This window comes from Hylobates moloch, unplaced genomic scaffold, assembly GCF_009828535.3.
Source record: "Hylobates moloch isolate HMO894 unplaced genomic scaffold, HMol_V3 SCAFFOLD_4, whole genome shotgun sequence".
NCBI classification, from domain to species: Eukaryota; Metazoa; Chordata; class Mammalia; order Primates; family Hylobatidae; genus Hylobates; species Hylobates moloch.
The window spans coordinates 111,215,606-111,224,854 of NW_026652279.1; positions in this window are offsets into that span (position 1 = coordinate 111,215,606).

Genomic DNA, 9,249 nt, shown 5'->3' on the forward strand with positions numbered 1-9,249 from the left:
ACTGGCCTCATAAGCAATGGAACAGCCTATTGAAAGCTTGGCCAAAGTGCCAGCTTGGAAATGATACCCTGTGAGGATAAAGCGCTACCCTTGGAATGCTTTTACACTGTTGGTGGGAGTGTAAATTAGTTCAACCACTGTGGAAGACAGTGTGGTGATTCCTCAAGGCTCTAGAACCAGAAATACCATTTGACCCAGCAATCCCATTACTGGGTATATACCCAAAGGATTATAAATCATCCTACTGTAAAGACACATGCAAACGTATGTTTACTGCAGCACTATTTACAATAGCAAGGACTTGGAACCAGCACAAATGCCCATCAATGATAGACTGGGTAAAGAAAATGTGGCACATATTCACCATGGAATACTATGCAGCCATTAAAAAGCATGGGATCATGTCCTTTTCAGGGTCATGGATGAAACTGGAAGCCATCATTCTCATCAAACTAGCACAGGAACAGAAAACCAAATATCACAGTTCTCACTCATAAGCGGGAGTTGAACAATGAGAACACATGGACACAGGGAGGGGAACATCACACACCAGGGCCTGTCGCGGGGTTGGGGGCAAGGGGAGAGAGAGCATTAGGACAAATACCTAATACATGTGGGGCTTAAAACCTAGATGACAGGTTGATGGGTGCAGGAAACTACCATGGCACATGTTTACCTACGTCACAAACCTGCACATTCTGCGCATGTATTCCAGAACTTAAAATTAAAAAAAAAAATTTAAAAAAAGCACTACCCTCCAGAATGCAGTAATGCCTGAAGTAGTCACCATTATATAGTGCTGTATCTCCAAGAGAATACCTGGAAGAGGAATCCATGGTGTGGGAGCAGCAGTGTCCTCACTTGCTATCAGTCCCAGTGACCCACTTAAAGAATTTATGTTTTCATCCTCACAAATGTAGCCCACAGGGTCGAAGGTCTTGGTTTCCAACGGGGAAACATTTCCACCAGGGAACACAGCAAGAGTCTTCATTGAACTTTAAGCTACATCATCATGCAGGCACTTTGGGCCTTTCATGCCAAGGACCAGCAGGCAAGGAAAGGATCCTGGTTGGGGTGATTGTTATCATCAAGAGGCAGTCTAGCTGTTGTTACACAATGGAGGCAGGAGGCATATGTTTGATACCCAGATCATCGACTTGGACATCTGTTAGTACCAGCTTGCACAATTTCGATGGCAAATGGACAAGTGCAGCAGCTACACCCTGAGAAGGTATGGCAAACAGGAACCAGAATGCCTCAGTTTTGAGAGTCTGAGTCACCTCGCTAGAAAAGTCACCTAAACCTTCACAGGGACTTGTCGATGGTGAGGAGAATCTAGAATTCACAGCAAAGGAGTGGGGGGATGAATATCAGCTATAGCCTCAAGACAAGACCAGCTGCAGCTGCAGGGAGGCTGTAGTTCATCATACCAACCCTCCTTTTACAAGTCATCCCCAGGGAGGCCCACCAGCGTCCCAAAGGAGCCACTCCCAGAACTCTTGTAAAGAAAGTAGATCTGAGTGACACTTGCTGTATTAGGCTGTTCTCACATTGCTATAAAGAAATATCTGAGACTGGGTAATTTATAAAGAAAAGAGGTTGTGTTGGTTCACGGTTCTGCAGGCTTTACAGGAAGCATAGAGCTGTTTTTCCGTTATGGTGGAAGGTGAAGGGGGAACAGGCATGTCACATGGTGAAAGCAGGAGCAAGTGAAGGGAATGGGGTAGATGCCACACACTTTTAAAACTGCCAGATCTTGTGTGAACTCAGCGAGAGCTCACTTTTCACCAAGAGGATAGCGCAAGCCATTCATGAGGGACCCCAGCCCACCTTCCCCCGTGATCCCAACACCTCTCACCAGGCTCCACCTTCCAACATTGGGGATTACATTTCAACCTGAGATTTGGGTGGGGACAAATATCCCTATGCTATCACGTGCTATGGACTGCCTTGCCTGGGTTATAGCTGTCATCCCTCTGGGGATGGCTTCAGCTGAAGAGAGCTGCCTCAGTGTAAGGCCTGTGCCGAACAGCTAGTGTACGGCAACTGATTGATGCCCAATCCTATTTCCTTTTGTTCAATGGGTGTTGATTAGAGTGCCCCCTCGTAAACTTCCTATGTGCTAATCTCCATCTCGCAGTTGGCCTCCGGGGAACATCTTACCTGTGACAGTCTCTCCAGTGTAGATTACAGTTTGCAGAAGACAGCAAACAAGCAAAATAGATTTGTCATTTGTACACTGAAGGAAATGGACAAGATGCAATGATAGCAGATAACAGGGAGGTGTGCCTGGAAGAGGTGACACTTAAGCCAAGAACTATAAACAGATGCCAGCCATGTGAAAAGTAGGTAGGAGAGTGTGTCCCAGAAAGAGAAACAGCTCTGATAAAAGCTGATCGCAAAGAGTCAGGCATGTTTAAGTACCACCCAGAGCTTTGTAATCTTTTTAAAAGTTTTTCTGTGGCCAGGCATGGTGGCTCACACTATAATCCCAGCACTTTGGGAGGCCAAGGCGAGTGGATCACCTGAGGTCAGGAGTTTGAGACCAACATGGCGAAACCCTGTCTCTACTAAAAATGTAAAAATTAGCCGGGCATGGTGGCACATGCCTGTAATTCCTGCTACTCAGAAGTCTGAGGCACGAGAATCGCCTGAACCTGGGAGGTAGAGGTTGGAGTGAGCCGAAATCACGCAACTGCACTGCAGTGGTGCGATCACATCTCACTGCAGCTTTGACCTCCCCAGGTTCAAGTGATCTCCCACCTCAGCCTCCCAAGTAGCTGGGACTACAGGCATATGCCACCATGCCCCACTAGTTTTTTTGTAGAGACGGTTTCACCATATTGTCCAGGTTGGTCTCAAACTTCTGGGCTCAAGCAGTCCATCCACCCTGGCCTCCCAAAGTGCTAGGATTACAGATGTGAGCCACCATGCGTACCCTAAAGGATTTTATTTCAAATGCAATGGGAAGCCTTCAAAGGGTTTTAAGACAAGAGAGTAACATGCTATGATTTACATTTTTTAAAAATTCTCTCTGGATACAGTGTGGAAAACAGATTGGATGGGGGGAACCATTAAGAAGGTTATTTGCAGGGCGGGTCATGGTGGTTCACGCCTGTAATCCCAGCACTTTGGGAGGCCGAGGTGGGTGGATCACGAGGTCAGGAGATCGAGACCATCCTGGCCAACATGGTGAAACCCTGTCTCTACTAAAAATACAAAAATCACCCAGGCGTGATGGTGTGTGCCTGTAGTCCCAGCTACTCAGGAGGCTGAGGCAGGAGGCTCACTTGAATCCAGGAGGTGAAGGTTGCAGTGAGCCAAGATTGCGCCACTGCACTCCAGCCTGGGCGACAGGGCAGGACTCCATCTCGAAAAAGAAATAAAAATTACAATAAAATAGAAATGTTATTGCAGTATCAAGGAAAGATGCCCACCCAAAGTCTGTCCCTTCACACTAAACCATAGTCCAAATGCCCAAGACCTTGGAATTCCATGCCCAGACAGCTCCAACCCACTTCCAAGATTTGCATGGGCCTCTTCCCTAGGTCCTTCTCCTCAACAGCAGACTGCACACACCTAGAGCCATGGGGTGGCCTGTCTGTTTGTGGGGAATGTGGACAGAGTTTGGAAGAGAAGTATCCACAAGCATGTGGGTGAAGCTCCTTGCAGTGCCAGATGAAGCCAAGATTGGAAATGGAGGGGGATGAGGTGAGGGGAAAGGGGCCAGGGTGGTAATCACTCCCTACCCTGCCAAGTTCCAATATGGAACCCCTAGGATTTCTAAATTCAAGGTATGGCCATCCAAGTCACTAAAAAGCTGTATCTGTCAAGATAGGAGGATAGGCTGGGTGTGGTAACTCACACATGTAATCCTGATGCTTTGGGAGGCTGAGGCTGGAGGATCATTTGAGCCCAGGAGTTTAAGACCAGCCTGAGTTACATAGCAAGACCCCTATCTCTAAGAGAATAAAAAAATAATTAGCCAGGTGTAGTTGTGCATGCCTGTAGTCCCGGCTACTCAGGAGGCTGAGACAAGAGGATTGCTTGAGCCTGGGAAGTTGAGGCTGCAGTGAACTGTGATTGTGCCACTGCACTCCAACCTGATGGATGACAGAATGAGACTCTGTCTTAAAAAAAAAAAAAAAAAAGGGGAAGATAGAACATATTTAACAAGTTATTCGCTTGATTTCTGACTTAAAAATTTTTAGACATATGGTATCCCCCATTTGTAATTTTGCACTGGGTGCTACAGATGTTTAGGATAGCCCCGAAAGTCATGTTACCTATAAAGAAACAATAAGAGACCAAAAGCTGGTTTCTTATTTCAAAGTAGATAATGCACAGAGGATAATGCAGTATCTTCAAAATGAAGGGGGAAAATTTCTGTCAATTTAGAATTCCCTGTCTACTTAAACTGGTATTAAAAAGTGAGGATAAAATAAAGACATTATCAAACCAAGACTAAGAGAATTTCCCACTCACAGACCCTTGCTGAAAGAAGTCCTGAGGTATGTAGTTTATTTATTTATTTTGAGACAGACAGAGTCTCGCTCTGTCACCCAGGCTGGAGTGCAGTGGCACAGTCTTGGCTTACTGCAACCTCTGCCTCCTGGGTTCAAGCAATTCTTCTGCCTCAGCCTCCAGAGTAGCTGGGACTAGGTATGCACCACCGTGCCTGGCTAATTTTTTCGTATTTTTAGTAGGGACGGGGTTTCACCATGTTGGCCAGCCTGGTCTCGAACTCCTGACCTCAAGTGATCTGCCCGCCTCGGCCTCCCAAAGTGCTAGGATTACAGGCATGAGCCACCGCTCCTGGCCAGGATGTAGTTCAGAAAGAGGAAAAATAAACCCAGCAGAAAAGATCAGTATGTGAGGCTTAATGATGAGCAAAGAAATGACTGATTTTTAGAGGATAAGCACAGAGTGGAACTAGGCTAGTACCTAGCAATCAAATGAAAGGTGAGAGGCAAGATTCACAGTTAAAACAGTCTAAGATCTTTATGATGTAAGGTATACAATTTAAACTTTTTCAGCTATAACTTTTTAATTTTTTTTATCTCAGAAAAACAATACGAAATGCTTCACGAATTTTTTATATTTTTTTTGTGTGGAGATGACAGGGTCTCACTATGTTCACCAGGCTGGTCTTGAACTGCTGGCCTCAAGCAATCCTTCTGCCTTGGCCTCCCAAAGTGCTAGGACTACGGATGTGAGCCACCACACTGGGTCTCAGCTATAAATTTTAATATTTTTAAAGTAACTATCTTAAGCAAATATGCAAAAAGAAAGAAAAAAAGTGAATAGTTAGGATGAAAGACCCCCTCCCCCAAAAAAGCAAAACAAGTTTAGTTGTTAGTACATATAAAATAGTCCTCATTTCAATATGAAAAAAGGCACTAATTTTTTTTTTTTTAAGACGGAGTCTTGCTCTGTCGTCCAGGCTAGAGTGCAGTGGCACGATCTCGGCTCACTACAGGCTCCACCTCCCGGGTTCACACCATTCTCCTGCCTCAGCCTCCTGAGTAGCTAGGACTACAGGCGCCCGCCACCATGCCCGGCTAATTTTTTGTACTTTTAGTAGAGACAGGGTTTCACCGTGTTAGCCAGGATGGTCTCGATCTCCTGACCTCGTGATCTGCCCACCTCGGACTCCCAAAGTGCTGGGATTACAGGTGTGAGCCACTGCACCCGGCCTACTAATTTATTTTTTGTAAAACTCCTCTAACCCAAACCACTGGCTATAAAATACCACCTCTGCCGTAATTGTCCCCCAAATACAAGTTATTTTTCATCTGTGAAGGAAGCCTTATGAGAGCTATTGCACTTTATTCTTACAAAACTCCATGAAAGATAGACATTAAAATGTTTGCAGAAATCTCATAAACTTGGCTTTTAAATGAATGAGTCAGTCATCAACAGCTATTTGCACAAAACTTTACTCTTTTCTCTGAGCAATACAAAGAAAACAGGACAGTCCCTCCCATGAAGGAGATTAAAATCTGATTTGGCAGAAGCAAGCTGTATAAACTCACCTGGAAATAAAACCTGGGATAGAAGACAGCAAATAGTAAAAGGCTGCAATTGGTATAACCCTTACATATCTTGGAAGGCTTTGACTCAGTACATGAAATTTGAGCTTTAAGAGAGGTAGAATTTCGTTAGAGAAAAGTGGGGACTGGCATAAGCATAAAGCACTAAAACAGCAAAAGGTATTAGAGCCAAGACAGAAGATATTTTCAAAAAAGAAGGGTAGCCGGGTGTCGTGGCACATTTCTGTAGTCCTGTAACCGCCCAGTGGGTTCATTTTCCCTGCTGCCCAGATAGAGCTGATTTATCCAGACAGGGGAGTGATAATACAGAGTTTAACTCACACAGAGCTGGCTGACAGGAGACCAGAGTTTTATTATTACTCAAATCAGTCTCTTCAAAGATTTAGAGACTAGGGTTTTTCAAAGACAGTTTGGCGGGTACAGAGCCAGTGAGTCGGGAGTGCTGATTGGTTGGATCAGAGATGAAATCATAGGGAGTCAAAGCTGTCCTGCGCTGAATTGGTTTCTGGGTGGGGCCCACAGGACTGGTTGATGAGTCCAGGTGGACCCATTGTTCATCAGAAATGCAAAAACCTGATGAACCGGCGCTGTGGCTCACGCCTGTAATCCCAGCACTTTGGGAGGCCAATGCGGGTGGATCACGAGGTCAGGAGATCGTGACCATCCTGGCCAACATGGTGAAACCCCGTTTCTACTGAAAATAAAAAAAAAATTAGCCGGGCGTGGCGACGTGCTCCTGTAGACCCAGCTACTCAGGAGGCTGAGACAGGAGAATGGCGTGAACCTGGGAGGCGGAGCTTGCAGTGAGCTGCGCGATCATGCCACTGCACTCCAGCCTGGGCGACAAAACGAGACTCCGTCTCACAAAAAAAAAAAAAAAAGAAAAAGGCAAAAACCTGAGAAGACATCTCAAAAGGCCAGTCTTAGGTTCTACAATAGTGATGTTATCTGCAAGAATAATTGAGGAAGTTGCTAATCTTGTGGCCTCCACAATAATGGTTGGTAATATTTTAGCTAAGCTTGTATCTTAATAGAATCCAGGCCCCTCCCATCCTCCTAACTTGACCTTCCATTAGGTTTACAAGGGCAGTTTAGTTTTGGGGAGGGCTATTATCGTTTAAACTATAAACTAAATTTGCCCCCAAGTTACCTTGGCCCACATCCAGGAATGAGTGAAGAGAGCCAGCCTGTGAGACTGGAAGCAAGATGGAGTCAGCCATGTCAGATTTCTTTTACTGTTGTAATTTTGCAAAGGCAGTTTCAGCCCGAGCTACTCAGGAGGCTGAGGCTTCACTTGAGGCCAGGAATTCGGGCTGCAGTGCACTATCATGGTGGCTGTGAATAGCTGCTGTACTCCAGCCTGGGCAATGTAGCAGACCCAGTCTTTAATTTAAAAAAAAAAAAAAAAGGACATATCCTAATCTGTCATGGGATTAGAGTTAAAAAAAAGGGGGGGGGTAATCATTGTGTGAAATACTGAGAGGAATCATTTAATGAATCATAATATGGACTGAAGTACACACAAGGATGAAATAATTGAAAATACTGTTTTCAATACGACACCAACTTTAATATTTTATCTAATTTCCCTTCTTGTATATGCCATTAAAATTTTCAAAAAATGTAGCAAATATAAATACAAGATGTTGACTTTCTGTGAGTTACATATATGAATAGTTTACAGTTTTACTGCTTCTACATACAACTTTATTTCCTAGACTTTCTCTAGCTTAAAAAAATCCTGCAGACAAGATCACCATTATATCGCTTGTGTTTTAAGTTCAGGGCTGTAGGCTTCTGGTCTGTAATACTGAAAGAAACCCTATTAATAGTATTCCTAAAGGCGTAAAGCTTTCCTCCAAGCCATGACTCTGAGACCAAGGCTCCTTTCATTTTGTGGCCCTGCCATCTTCAACAAGTGGTTTCCAGGGTCTTTGCAGAAGGGGAAAGAACAAGGAGGACCACCGTGGGAGATCTGTGTATGAGCTTAGCCTGGAAGTAGCATGCTTCTCTTCCTTTTGTTACAGTAGGTAGTAGGCAGACATGAGCAGGGCAGGAAAGCACCCCCCTACCACAACCAGGAATGTCAGGAAACCATCAGGTAATTGTCAGGCAGTTGTTAACTATCTCTGTAAAATAATAATTGGTTGCAGCCAGCGCCAGAGAAAGGCAGGCTCTCAATAAATAGAAAACACCTGAAACTGGTGATCGGCAGCTTCCTGGTAAGATCTCAGGAGTTGGGCAAGTGGGCTCAAGCATGAAAACTAAGAGGCAAAATGGCAGAGTTTAACCAGTATATGACCTTCCTCTAGAACACTCAACTGGTAAGGGAAAAACGCCTCAAGTGAGCATGTACACAGCTTCAGTAAACACACTGCACATGCGGCTCCTCCCAAGTGCTGGCAATGAATGCAGACAGCCCACCCCAAAGGAAGAACTGGGAGAAGAGATGTAACCCGCTGGAAGCATGCCCGTGTATAAAGCCCCGAGTCAAAGGTCAAACTGTACACTTGAATCTTTCACGTTATGGTTGGCTCTCTTCCAAGTGTACTTTTTTAAAATTCCTGCTCTAAAACTTTTTAAAGACTTTCACTCCTGTTCTAAAACTTGCCTCAGTCTCTCCCTCTGCCTTATGCCCCTCGGTCAAGTTCTTTCTTCTGAGGCGGCAAGAATTGAGGCTGCTGCAGACCTGTACAGATTCACTGCTGCTAACACTTTCACATTCCACTGATCAGGACTCAGTTGCATGGCCACAACTAACTTAAGTGAAGATGGAAAATGTGGTTTAACTGTTTGCTCAGGAAGAAAAAGAAACAGTTTAGTAAACAGTTGGCCAGTCTCTGCCATACATACTTTTTTCCCATTTAATCCTAACAACCCCATAAGATATGTGCAATAATTTATACCACTTTATGGATGAGGAAATTGAAATCTTTTTTACTTGTACAAATTTATGGGGTACATGTGAAATTTAGTTACATGTATATAATGTGGACAAATCAAGTCTGATTTTTTTGTTTTGCATTTTTTTCTGTTTTTTTGTTTTTTTGTTTTTTTTTTTTTTGTGAGACAGGGTCTTGCTCATGGCTCACTGCAGCCTTGACCTCCCAGGCTTCAGCAATCCTCCTATCTCAGCTTCCCTGGTAGCTAAGACTATAAGTGCATGCCACTGTGCCTGGCTAATTTTTTTATTTTT